The sequence below is a fragment of the Gallus gallus genome, chromosome 2 (assembly GCF_016699485.2).
Source record: "Gallus gallus isolate bGalGal1 chromosome 2, bGalGal1.mat.broiler.GRCg7b, whole genome shotgun sequence".
In the NCBI taxonomy this organism is placed as follows: domain Eukaryota; kingdom Metazoa; phylum Chordata; class Aves; order Galliformes; family Phasianidae; genus Gallus; species Gallus gallus.
Genome location: NC_052533.1, coordinates 101,501,703 through 101,516,629, shown reverse-complemented (window position 1 = coordinate 101,516,629; position 14,927 = coordinate 101,501,703). Strand labels below are relative to the sequence as shown.

The window sequence follows — 14,927 nt, the reverse complement described above, 5'->3', positions numbered from 1 at the left end:
CTTTAATACAAAGATTTAATTGCATCAAAAGGATTCTCTTATCTTCTCAGCCTCCAAATTATAGTTCCACAAATATGTCCTGCTGTGCAGTAGTAGCTATTCAACTGTTTAACAGTTGTTGTAATTATCAAAAAATGCAAATGAGCTAGTGAAAATGCAGTTATTCATTTGTAAATGAGATACTGCTCAAAGGGAATTTAACTTTTAACATCTTGCTGGAAGACTGGAATTGAAAACTTCTGCAGAAATTATAACCAAAGACAACATGAGAGAAGGACCATACCAAGCCAGCTTTTAATATACACAAATATTTTTATCCTCACTGATTTTACAAGGTTTCTAAATTTCTCTCTAAATTTCATGTTGAATTTCACTCAATTTTTCTTCAGCTTAGTGTTGACCATCATTTTCTACTCATAAGTCCAAAAAGAGTTGAAAATGAGTCTCATCATACTGAACTGATCAGTTGCCTTTCCTTGATGCAAGCTCTCAGGCTTCACTGAGTCTGCCTGTGGCAAGTTTCATTGTGATCATGTTTCTACTGATAAATACAACGATGTATATAAATCCACATGCAGCAGTTTCAGTCTGATTCTGCCCTCGGCCTTCTCTCTGTATTTTTCATTAGTTAACAGAAGTTTGCAGTTCTAGCACCAACAGAACTGTATGGATCCAGGATGTTTAGTCAAGCATATGGAGGAAAACAGATAAACAAACAAAACCCTTTTTCACCATGGAAAAGAGATCATTGGAACATGTGCACTGTTCACATTCCAAGTTTTTGCAGCATTTTAAAAGAAGACCCTATCACAGACGTTGAAATATCATCTTTCCAAACATAAGATGAAAACATTTCCCTGACCTATGCCAACATGGATTCATGAGGGAAAACTCCTTTTAATGAACTTAATTTCCTTTAATGACAACATAACCAACATAGTTGACCAAGAGAAGCCAGCTGATGTAATCTGGATTTCAGCAAAGCTTTCCATACTGTTTCTTACAGCATCCTTTTGGACAAAATGTCCAGTACAGAGCTAGACAAAAACGTAATGCAGCGGATGGGATTAAGTTACGCTGGTAGCCATTCACTAGTGGAGTTCCATAAGGCTTCACTTTAGGGCCAGTTCTCATTACCATTTTCATCAGTGACCTGGATGCAGGCCTCAAAGGTATACTAAGGAAGTCTGCAAACAATACTAAGCTGAGAGCAGCTATTGATTCCCTCAAAGGTAGAGAGACCTTGCAGAGTGATCTTGACACATTAAAGCACATCACCAATTGCATGATTGCTTAACAAGAACAAGTGCTAGATTCTATACCTAGGACAAAGCAACCCTGGATCTACATACAAACGGACTGGAGGACGAAAGGTTGGACAGCAGCCCTGCAGAAAGGGATTTGGGTTTCTGGTTGACAGCAAGTTGAACCTGAGTCAGCAGTTTACCCAGGGAGCCAAAAGAGCTAATTGTACCCCAGGGTTTGTCAGGTCCAGCACTGCTACCAGGCGATGGGAGGGGTTGCCCCACTGTGTTCTCATCTTGAGCACTGCATGCAGGTCTGGGTGCCACAACAAGAGACGGACATAAAACTAACATTGTGTTTAAAGGAGAGCTATGAAGACAGTAAAGGGTCAAAAGGACACAACATGTGCAGAGTGGCTGAGATTCCTGGGTTTGCTCAGCCCAGAATAGAGGAGGCTGAGGGAGGTCCTCACAGGGAGCAGAGGGGCAGCACTGAGCTCTGCTCTCTGTTGATAGTGATAGGACTCGAGGGAACAGCATGGAGCTGTGCCAGGGGAGGGTCACGATGGGCATTAGAAAAAGGTTCTTAACTACAGAGCAGTGAGCATGGAATAGGCTGCCCAGAGCTGTGGTCATGGTCTCAAGCTGCTGGAGTTCAAGGAGTGTTTGGACAATGCTCTCAGGCATAGGGTTTGAATTTTTTTGAACCCTTCCTCATCACAACCTCCCTTCAGGAAGTTGGAGAGTGCAATAAGGTCTCCTCTGAGCCTCCTCTTCTCCAGACTAAACAATCCCAGCTCCCTCAGCCACTCCTCATAAGGCCTGTGCTCCAGACCCCTCACCAGCTTTGTTGCCCTTCTCTGGACACGTTCCAAGGCCTCAATGTCTTTCTTGTGGTGAGGGGCCCAAAACTGAACACAGTACTCAAGGTACGGCCTCACCAGTGCTGAGTACAGGGGGATGATCACCTCTTTGCTCCTACTGGCCACACTATTTCTAATGCAGGCCAGGATGCCATTGGCCCTCTTGTCCACCTGGGCACACTGATGGCTCACGTTCAGCCGAGCATCAACCAACACCCTCAGGTCCCTTTCCTCTTCACAATCATAAATGAAGGTGGTAAACAGCACTGACCCTGTTTTTGAGCCCTGGAGTATACCACTAGCGATTGGAATGCAGCTGGACTTTACATCACTGACGACAACCCACCAAGGCCAGCAGTTCAGCCAGTTTCTAGTTCCCCACGCTGTCCACTTGCATGTACTTTTCAGCCTGTCTATGACGATTATATGGGAAACAGTGCTGAAAGCCTCACCAAAGTTGAGATGATGTTTACAGCTCTGCCACAATCCACTAAGCCAGTCATCACATCACAGAAGGTGGGTTAAGCATGATTTCCCCTTTATGAATCCATGCTATGCCGACGATGCCTAACCAGCTACCAGTACTTCACACTTGGAAATTATTCCAGCTTTTGTTCTTTATCTTTTCCAAAATAAACATTTTTATATCTATAGAAACACACATATCCATCAGTAGTTGCACATCTAATAACCGGGATGTGCTTAAAGCAACTAAGAATCTCAAGTCACTCCTTAAACAAACTACTTATTCCAGCCACACACTGAAATTACAAGGCTTCTTTTTTCTCTGACAAATGGATCTAAACTTGTAGTAACGTTGTTGCAGCTGTAGAATCTGAATGAATTCTGAGAAGCAACAAAAATACTCTTCGCAACCCCCCAGACATGACTATTGTTGGGAAAAGACAAGTTTATCAGGCAGACTGTCTGAAAACCATGTCTTTTTAAGATTTTTTTCTCACCTTTAAATAAAGCATTTTGTTAAGCACATCCTCTCTAGTTTTATTCCCACATTCTGTCAGGTGTTTCTGACAGTAATAGTTCCCGTTCTCAGATTCCCTGGGCTCCCAGAAATAGAGACATTAGGAACTGTAGGGAGTACCTTCTCTGTGTTTTCTCCTTAACTTCTTTCAACTTCTGTTTTCCCTTCAGACTGCACTGAAGAAGTGTCAGGACACACGTAGTGTTAAAAAGCGCCTTCAATAAAAATAGGGTTTTGTATTATACACCCTTTCTTGCCCAATACGTATATCCAGAAAGTATGCATCCTTTCAACCCCACTAAGAATTCATCAAAAACTTTTAGCCAGCAAAGAAGTGATGCGGTATTCCAAAAACTAACCAGTTTTAAAGGTTCCCAGGTACTTGATCAAACAGAAATTGCGTGGCTAAATGGTACATCACCTCTGCAAGTCTTTCAGTAACGTGTGGATGTCCAACCTTTTGACTTCTTTGGACCACACTGAGTGAAGAGGAATTGTCTTGGGTTGCACACATACAGGTTGTTCCAGAAGTAATGCCTCCCATTTATTTCCAAGAGAAATACAATCAATACAAAGAGCACAATAACACTATTTGATAGAGCAAATTCTCTGCCACAAAACTCTGTTCTTCCACATAATCAGCACCATTAGCTCTGATTTTCATCAGTGATGAACAACAGTCTGCATGCTGTGCTCATAAAAATCTGTACCAGAGGATTTGATCCACTGTTGCAGCTGTCACTGCTGAAATGCACCACCCATGCCTCGCCATGCTCACAGCCACTGGTTGGTCTCTAGAAACATTCAGCAAGCATTGATTAATGTCAATAGGTGCCATTTTTTCCACATAGAGGAATTCAGTAACCTGTCTTTGCTTCATACACACTTCCATGTCAGATCCATTCTGTCAGACTGCCCCTCCGCTGCCATCTGTCAATTGGCAACAACATGTAATGGGATACTGGTGGGAAGGTTCAGTCTCTACTACCATACCACCAACATCTGCCCCTGACATTGTGAGCCAACGTCATAAAATGGGAGGCATTACCTTCAGAGTAGCCTCTATTAAATATATACTATAGCAAATGTATAGAAAAAAACAGATCCTATCTTATTTTGTAATTTTTTACTGAAACATATAAACAGCAGCAAAACCACAAAACTTGTGGGATACATGACCTTGTTTTTGTGAAATTAATTGCTTTGGTTTGATGGCAGTGGCTGCCATTCACAGTGAGCTCTCAAGGTGTTTATCAGAGATTTTTGATGAAATTTTATGCTTCTTGTGCCTCATCCTTGAAAAGTTGTTCTCAAATGTACGTACTGCCCAAAAGCGGTGACATGAATGAGGCGTGGCTGTGAAGTGAGGGGTATTTCTCTCTGGTGAGAAAGGACTCATAGAAGTCTGGTAGAGAGCGACATGGTCACATTTTTGATTGCGACTCTACACATTCCATGTGAAAATTGGCAGGTAATGTGCCCTGGTTTCAGCCCAAATGGGGCTCACAGCGTGCTGAGGTTCGGTTGGTGCTGAGGGCTGGGCTGCTTGGCGGGAAGAGCTGCCGCCATGATGGCGCGGGGCAGGGGAGGCTGCGCTGCCAGCTGGGCTGGGCCACAGCTGGTTGGACATGCCTGCAGTAATGGCAGGCTGCAGTTGTGGTTTTATTCCATATTACCCATCTGACTAAGTGCTTCAAACACAAGCTGTGGCATTACACCGAACTAGAAGAGCAGATTACAACATGAATCCTGACTTCTTTCAACAATTTAGTGATGTACTGCCAAAAAAAAAAAAAAAGAAAGAAAAAAGAAAAAAAAAGTCCATTTTAAAAGCCATGTCGTACACTTGGCCAGGGCATGTCTACTATGCATCTGATAGACCAAGGATGATTGCCTAACAATAGTTTCTAGGATATTAATAGTCGCTGCAGTGGTTGACTAAAATATTTTAAACAAATTTGGACACATTCCCAATAAGATTATAACAATTTCCAGGCAGCTGAAACCTTAGGCCAACACTAGTTGACAGCATCCATTTAAAAACTCTTTCACACTTGTGCAAAGTTAAATCAACTTGGCACTCTTTCTGGTAGCCAATTGTCTCCTTAAAGTATGAGCCCTATTCATTCCATTGAATTGCTGTATTAAGGGGACAGTTGGCTGGCATGGGGAGGTTTGGGCTGACTGACAATGTGCTTTAGTCACAAAGAAGTTGCAGCAAGAGTTTCTGAAAACCAAAAAGCAGTTAAGACTGTGAATAAATGAAGTAAGCTAAAGACAACAAAAGTACAGGATGTTTCCGGGAAGAAGCTGGTGGTTCAATAAACTTCCTATCTATGACTAATCCTAAGGCCCCTTTTCTGTTTTGCTTTGTAAATTTACTACCTCAAACGCTCCAGTGAATTTTAGTTTATCACTCAACACCACACCATAAATACTGCAACAGCGGTTAGGATTTGTGGAATTTTTATTTTTGCAGAGCTGCAAAAGCTTAAATAGGTAAGATCTGCATTCTTCCCATTGATGGGATTTTATTTTGCATGTGAAACGTTAATAAAAGAACGCTGAAGAGCATTTAAGCACTCATTCTACAATTATTCTAAGGAGATTACAATGTTCCAACCACTCTTCCCTTTGTGAAGCTTCAAAGATACAATACAAGAAAGCCAATGGAGTGCTTAGGTCAAAACAGTCCCGGAGACTGTTGAATTTATTCATGACCCCGACAGATACTAGAAGCACTGAAAGAAAAATTTGATACACTAAATAGACACGTGATACATTTTACAACAAGTATAAAACGGATTACATAAGTAATCGCTGCATTTGAGTTGAATTTTCAGCTGATGATACTTCCTTCTTTGCGTACACAATGCAGATAACGTTGCGTAAAGTGCAAAAAAAGATGCCAAAGACTCTACTGTCTACTGCAGAAGTCAACGAATTACTCAGAATACCCCTGGCAAACACACAGACTAGTATTCAGGCCAGCTTTTGGTGTAAATGAATTTCCTTCCCCAAACCTACCCCAACAAGACCACCAGAAGTGCCCGCAGCCTGATGCTGTGGCTACAGGAAGCAGGTGAAAATAAAGTCCCCCAAACACTTACAACTCGCAATAAAAAGCATATTGAATTTAAATTGTATGTAGAGTAACTGAAAAGGTGAATGGCTTAAAAAAAATTGCTAACAGGTTGGGAAGCGCTCAGTTTTCTCTTCCTGATTCCTATGTCATATACGCAAAATAGTTCATGAACAGGTTCTGGCTTTCAGGTGCTGAAGGATAAGTATTGGTAGTCAAAATTAAGTGACATCTTAAACTACTCAATGTAGTGAAAAAGTACAACTGTACTAGCTAACTGGAAAAAGGTAAAAACCTCTTTGATTCAACAGCCAAATCAGCCTCGCTGTTTGAGACAGCAGATCCTATTTCACTGCTTGTAAAGGAAGGCCATGCTTCTTTGTCTTCATTTTATACTCCAGCGAAGTCTACCCTCAATACAGTGGCCTCCACTTATCCCTGTGGACAATTTGGTCCTTTTATGTAAAGCTAATCCAGCTCCCCCCAAAGTTAAGAGGAATTCTGCAATTGACTTTGATGTGGAAAAACATCAGGTCCTAGAACAGCAAAACTAAAATATCTGTGGATGAAAAACAGATTCAGATTTTTCTACTTCCTAAATAGCTGAGAAAAAAAGAACACAAAACCAAAAAACAAACAAACAAACAAAAACCCAACCAAACCAACATACAATTGATTCAATGAACAATTCAACAACGGAAAAAAAAGTCATATTTCTATTTCAGTTTAAAGCATATAAGAAGTTACTTAACACTGCAAAGTTAAAAAAAAAAATCCCATTTGAATTTCTGACAGCAGAACTGTACCATTTAATGCATCCTGCCTTGTCTTTCTGGTTTCACAGGAAATGATTAAAAAAACCCTAAACCCGTCAAGTCTAGGAACTAGATTAAGAGAAGCAACAGATTAACTGCACGGTTTCCAAGCCGCAATAACTCACGCAGCAGTAACACTTGGAACCTTCCCCACTTCCCATCAGTACAGTTAGGGTTTCCTTAAAAACCTCCACGCCGTCATTAGTCCAGTGGCTCAAACGTTTTGGCAGGTTACTCCATCAGGCTGAACGATTTGATTCAGATATCTGAATTATTCGGTCACCTGTGTGTACTATACAACATCTAACGCAGTAATGTTAGCTTTCGAGCGTTCATGTCAGAGCAAAAGGAAAGTATAATAGACCTGTACAGACAAATTCATATACTAGTTGACTACACGCCATGTTATACTGAAAAGCTACCTCCCTGACTGCATTCTTTTTTAGTATTTAAAGTAGACAAATACATAGATCTAACTGTAACATATATTTATATTAACTTCACTGATAACGTTATGTTAGCTGACAACATTTTAAGCAAATTCAAACTAGGCAAGAGTTCATTTGTAGCCACGCTGAATTAGAATTTGAATACCGACGCACCTTAACTAACAGCTTCTATTAGAAATGTACAGGATTTCCACTCAAATATTATAAAATACTGGTTCACTAAAATTTGAGAAACTTTTAGGCAATATATGATCAAGAGGAGAGATTTCCGTTTGTATTTTCAAAGAAAAAGAACTCAACAAGTATTAGATCCATTCATTCCCACATCTTAGAGGCTTCGGAGAGCAAAAATGGTTAACTAAGTAAAGCTAACATTCCCTTCTGTAAATAAATCCATGAAATTTAAAACACTTGCCATTTACAACCATCACCTTCTACAACCTTATCTGAAAGTTAACGTATTTATAACTTGCACATTAAAATATAACACAGGTTATGTATAAGAATTTCAAGCACAATTTCCATTCAAACGCCACTGAACATAAAATGGGAAGAAAAAAACCTATCTTGCAAGTAAACTGGGCTTTCAATGATTAACAAATCTATACATACCTTAAAGGAGCCACTAGGACATTTTATTATCGCATTAAACAACACACACAGAAAATCCATGCCACTGGCAAAAAGCTAGCAAGATTAGCACCAACCCTAGCATGTAGGTACAGTCTACATTTTTCACTGACTACGAAAACTCAATCTCATTCTCTGGGAAAAGAACTAAGAAGCAGAAGTCTAAAACTAAGCTAAAGTAATCATTTAAAATAACCATATACAATCAAGATGTCATGTTTGTTAACATAAGTCAGTGTACAAATTACCCTGTATTAGTTTGGACATGGTTTTACCAGGTACATACCAAATGTAAATAGCATTCAGATGGTATATCAGATTTACACTAAAGGTACAGCAAATGTAATCCAAAAGTCCTAGCTTTGTACAAACAAGTCTCACATTCCTCAGGAAGTTTTTGTCTATAAACTACCACTTCTCTCTTTTTTTGTGTATCATGATAGCCTGAATCAATCAGTTCTATAGGTGTCTACAGCACATGAGCTAAGAAATACTTCCTAAAATGAAAAAGGAGTTTGATATCTTTAGCAAATTATATAATATATATAATTATTCAGCAAGCTATTTTTAAAGTGATAAGAGTAACCTGAATCACTATCATTTATGAATTGTGTTCTAAGTGCAGAGCTGTATTTAAAATACAGTATGGAGCTGTACTTAAAAAAGTACGCATAGCCGTATTACTATTGCATCTTAGCCTCTATTGCTCTAAACACGAGTCAGTGTTTCATTTGTCTTATTTCAGGAGTTAAAGATTGTGTCCTTGCACTTTGCTCATTCATTTTAAAAACTCAGAATGAAAAAGAAAAACCATACCCCTTTTTTCCCCACCGTTCAGAATATTCATACAACTCCCACTTACATTTCAGGCTTGAAAAAACATGGCTGCTGCGAAAAGCAATTTCACTCGGGACAATTTCCACTGACAAGCAGCAACAGCTGAGAAATTGCCTTGGCTTTTCCTATTCTTCTCTTTCCTTCATCCATAACTTCTTTCCAGAAGTAACAACATTTTAGCCCATATCATATAAATTCCCAATTGGAGTACTTAATTTTACCATGAAGAAAGAATTAAATACGCGTGTTCGCAATGAGAGTAATGTATTTCCCTTTCTCTCTCTCTATCTGTTAGGTACAGATGATCTGAATGGCACCATCATAATCTTCAATAATCTTTTAAAGAAATCTTGAGCAAACAACACTGAAGTCAGTTAGACAAATCCCTTCCTCTCTTTGCTTTCAGGACTTCCTAATTACATTAATACACAACCTAGAATGTATAGGGGAGATAGAGAGGAACAAAAAACCAAACCAAACAAGCAGAAAGCATACATCACGTGCTTCAGAAACCAGAAAGCACACGTGTGCTTTAAGACACTACTGCTGGAGGAAAATCTGAATGCTCTGTATTTGAAATAGGCAGAATCTGAACCATCATCTGGTGTTGAAAGAACATTCTGAAATTTTCCCCCTTAATTGAAGTTTCAAAACTTTTACTTGAGACATTATTATTTCTCAGATCAGGATAAATTCTCAATAATAATGATGATGATATTTTTGGTTTAGTTGGTCTTCTGGTCTGATTCACAACAGCTGTTCTTTCAGTAGGCTTTACTGAGTATGAGCATCAAAGAGGAAAAGCACTGTTAAGATTTAAGGTAAAAACAAACCAACACAAAACCCAACAAATCCAAGCCTTCCATTCTCACGCAGTACAAGACAGCCTTATTATAACATTGATGCAGAACTCACCTTGGTTGGTCATCATTCAAAGTAAAGAATTGTCTTCATCACACAGATGTTGCCTAAGCCTTACATAAATTTGCATTAGGAAACAAAATAATCTGTATTTTCATTTCTCATTTGAACATTGCAAGACTTTCTATTTATGAAATTACCCAGAGGCACCTAAGATGCACTGTTACTTATGCTTTCAGCTTTGTTATAGCACCAAAGTAAGTCTGCACCTACGAAGAAGCATGAACTACTTCAACTGAAATCAGAGCTAAGCAGAAATAATGAATCCTGTATATTGTTAAAAACAAGCAAACAAACAGAAATTCAACCAGAAGTAGTAAAACATTTTGCCCACAGATTCTGTTTCCTGCTCAAAAAATTAAGGGAAAAGAGACACGAAACATTCACTACCATATGCTTTCTTCCCCTCTCACCTTTACTTGTGAGAGTTGTATTTCACCTTGTGTGAATACAAAAACCCATGTCTTTAAGGAATTTTAGAATTTGGAGTTTGCTACAAAGTTTGGTGTGGATTTTTCATTTTTAAGTTGTATAAAACAGTGGTTTGGAGATCACTCTGAACATATTTCAGACCTACAACATGACCCTTAATTTTGTCTGTTAATATGCTTCCATTTGGAAAGCACTAAGATAAGGTTTTAATCCCAAACTGTAGACATTCAGAAAAATAGTAATCAGAATCAAAGTAAAGAAAGGAGACATAAGAAACCTGAAAGATATAATAACAACTTTACTGATTTAAAATACTTAATAGTAAAATACAGACCTTGTTTATATTCAGATCTCCTTTCTCAACAGCTTTTTGAAACTAACATTTTTTGGCTAATCTGTGGGAAAAAATAAAATCAACAAGAAACAGGCAAATGTATATTTTGAATACCAGAACATTGCCTGTACCTTAATTCTGTATTCATTTTTCAGTGAAGTTGGTTTTGAACAAAGTGTGAAGTGTTTCTCTGTTCTGATGCACACATTGGTCAATAACATCTACTGAAAGTACACCTGTTAGGAATCAGCCCAAAAGACCACCAAAACCAAATAATCAGAAGTCTATCACCAGTTTCCACAGCCCAAGACAGGAAACAATACAGGAATCAAGGAAGCCTGCACCACAGAAAGCATTGCCAGTGATTTCCAGTTTCTGGACATTGAGGCAGTTTCTGGCAAAAGAGAACAGTTGTGTTGAACGAGTCAGTCGGTAAAGGCAATCAGAAATATGAAGAAGTACAGAAAGGTAGAGCAATTTGTACACAAGAGCCTGAGAGGCTTCTTATTTATTATTACTCTGTGGCTACAAGTGTAGGTTGTGATTTTAGTTTCCAATAAAATGTTCTTGAAAAGCAAGAGAACGCTACGCATAATTCAGGCTTATTTTTCCTTTGTCAAACTTCAAGCATAAACATTAATTTTGTTATCTAACCATGCTTAAAAATAACTTATTAACAAAGAATTGTTCAGTATTAATTTGTTTTATGTCTCCACCTGGCTGACTGCCAAAACAGTGCAATGCTGCACAATTGCAATACACAAGAGATTCATAGCACCCTCTAATTACTCTTTAAATACCCTCACATAACCACTGTCTTTTCCTACAATTGCAAGTGTATTAAGTACAGAGGAAAATTTCAAAACCTTTAGCATAGGTCTGTATTTAATTCTTGATACTGTACTTCACAAGCACAGAGTAGAAGCATCAGAAGGTTTACTGCACTAAAGGTAAGCATCCGGAGCTGGAATGAACATGAACACGTCCTCTGCTCCTACCACTGTTTTGCTGCAGGGCCATTGATCCTGGTAAGCATACCCAAGACCTGAGTGTATTTATGCTCTGTCATTCATGCCACAAGTAAAACACTTGTACTGTCTCATTTTTACAAGATTGGAAGGTGCTTTGGGCATGTACGAACAAAGGAAATGAACCCCACTGAAGTCTTCCAATATGAAGACTGACTTTAAATATCACATTAACACCACAGAACGCCTCTGGAAGTTTCCCCAGAAACACGATAAAGGCCCTGACCTACACAGATTGACTCATGCAAGTGTATTTACTCAACAACTTCACTGTCAATGGAAGCAAACGAAGTCATCTTACTTTTCTAAGCTTAGCATACCTCAACCTAAAATCTGAACAGAAAGAGTGGCTCAAAGCTTCTGAAGAATCTTTTAACTTCCTCAGACTTCTCTAGACTTCTGATATGAAGAAAACCACAGAAACATGCATCTTAAGCCACAGAAGTTTCACTTCCTCCTGAAGTACCCATTCGAACAGCAACCTATTTGAAGTTCAGTAGCACCATCAGAATTCGAGACTTACATCAACATTTGAGACGCTAATAGGTATCAGTATCGATTACATCTTACCCAATACTACTAAAATAGCATTAGTGCTACAAAAACAGAAAGATAAAATAGAGTCAAGACCAGCCAAAAACATCATCTAATTCTATATGCAGCATCCTAGAGTACTCAAGGAGCTGAAAAAGTAATAATGTCAGTCTGAGGTTTTAGCGGTCATTACTTCCTCTGCACTCTCCTGCTATATCCCGTACCATTATCTAAGACTACGATCAAGAAAAAACCATAACAAAACCCCAGCCTCAGTGCTAGTGGTCAACACAGCCCACACTCTGCTCGCTGAGGATCCCCACTGCAGTACCCTGCTTGGCTGCAGGGCTCAGGTAAAAGCCAAGAGGGGAAAGCCTCAGCTCAGGGACACATTGCAGCTGAGCACAGCTTTGGTTTATTGGCCTCCAAGACAGAGTGAGACCCGGTGCACTATGTAGGCATCTGCCTGAAGTGACAACAGAAAGGGATGCTTGGTATTTCCAATTCCTATTTCCAGCTATTCTTCACATTTAAAGAATATCTACTTAAATCTGAAGAGAAGAAAACTCATGCACAAGTAATAACTTTTGCTCACTCTAGCACTACCATTACTATCATTTCTATCTCCAATCTTGCAATCAGCCACGTGTGTTAACTTTACCCAAGGGTGCAGTCCCTCTTGCTTCTGTAACTTGCCTTGGTGCTGATTTCTGCTTTGATGTATTGGCACTACTGAGAGCAAACCCTGTTCCCATAGGTAGAAATGGCAGTAAGAATGACCTCCTAAAAACTAAAATTAAACCTGTCCTACAGTTAATTGACAGCATCTTCTCAGTGATACTTTTTCCATTCAGCATACAATGGCAATTTGACCAGTTTGCTACAAAAATCTGGCAACTGATAATACGATCTGGAACCCTACAGCTCTAAATCATTGCTTTGAGTGCAGCCCAGGATTGTAGCGATTGAGAGAAGTTACCATATGTTAACTGTAAAGCAGTTTGTAGTCAAGAAGTATTATTTTTCAAGAAGTGGTTGCTACATCACAAAATCCATCACTGTAAAACGGCACCCTACTTGTTCTTCAAGAACAAAACGAAAATAAATGCAGAGAATGAGCTATCTTCTCATAGAGCAAGGTCGTTCCTCCAAAAGTTAAGCCCTATTTTTGAGTTTTAGGGGCCACATTTCTCTCTCAGCAGTGAGTCTATTCTGTCAACTAACAGAGGACTTCAGTGCTAGAAGCACAACACCTTTCATAAGGGCTTCTCAGAAGCCACAGTCTGTCTATGCATGGAAGGCATCCTTTCCACAGAAGGTTGCTTAATATGACACAGCACAACAAGTTCTTGAACTATTCTTTGTGTTAATACCGACATCAGTTTTAAAGTTAACATAAAGGTAGCTTACTCAAACTGTTCAAAGAACGAGGGAAAACAGATTGATCCACATAGCAGATAGAATGTGTTTCTTTTAACTAATGGTCTGAACACGAGGAATTATCTGCTGAAAACATGCTGCTTTTGTCCACAGGAAAGTAAAACTGTGCAGCTCCTGTGTTCCTAAAGCAAACTTTGGCCACATGAACTGACATGAGCCACAACACGGATGTGCACATCCCTGTCATGTGACAACAGGCATTTATCAGTGAACACAGCTCTGTTTTTTTTTTTTTTCTCCTTCTGGAGTTGCAGGACGTACGCCAGCCTCACAATAAAGAATATTCCTCCAGAGAGGACGAGTATCGATAAAAAACTAAATTACAAGTTGCAATTTTTTGAGAAACAATTCCGTTGCACAATGTGCAGCACACCAAACATTTATTAAGTACAGTTTTATGATATTTCTCTATTTCAAATAAATCAGCAATTCCAATACACTTTTAATATCATTCAATTGCTTCATTTGCTACCTAACAGTTCCCTGGATACATTAAAAACAAATCGATCAATAAAAAACCCTCTTCATATTATGAAACACAGATCAAAGCTATCTGGGGCTCGCTCTCATTCCAATCAGCAATACTGAGGTCCAAAAATTAGAAAGTTTTTAATAACTGCACAAGCAGCCCTGTGAGCAGCAAAACCAGGGAAGCCTGATTTCCTGCATCGATTTCCAGCTTGAGAGAAATGATTACGTGAACTCTCCGGTGTGCAGGTTAAGAGCTCTTTCCTACCAAGCTTCCTTAATTTTAGAAATTTCATAGAAATACTCCACCTGGGAGACCTCTGCTGCCAAATGTGTTTGAGATTGGCTGACAGCTGGAAGACTTACATACAAGAGAGAGCGACAGGCACGCAGATGTTGTGGTTGCACTTGAGCTGCTGAGGAAATAAAGCTAACAAAACCCGTGGAATGAAATAATCATAGGGAAGCACTGCTACCAACCATAGGCACAGTCTCACGTTTGGTATCGTGTTTTTTTGTCCTTTGAAATCCAACACAGTCCCTCTCAGCACTGCTTCCTCTGTTCATTCCACAAAGGGTACCTTATCCTGAGATTAACCCTCACACCCCGGCTGTGCAGAGCACCCAGATCCACACGCATGTTCAGTAGGAACATCCTAGAGCTAAACTTACAAATGTGCATAGGAAACACAGGTGCAAGCGTGAGGCTTTCCTGCTCAACCTACTGTAGGGAACCTGCTTTAGCAGGGGGTTGGGCCCGATGATTTTCAGAGGTCCCTTCCAACCCTATGGTTCTGTATTCTGTTTTGTCAGCTGGAAAGGAACAATTCTAACTCTTACGTCAAGTCTGCAGTAACACTGAGTTATG

At 39.4% G+C, this 14,927-nt stretch overlaps 1 protein-coding gene across 1 annotated transcript in view; it reads right to left on the bottom strand.

Moving 5' to 3' along the window:
- The window catches only part of YES1 (YES proto-oncogene 1, Src family tyrosine kinase), a 50,624-nt gene that overhangs the window by 34,415 nt on the left and 1,282 nt on the right, over positions 1-14,927 (bottom strand). The window lies entirely within an intron of this gene.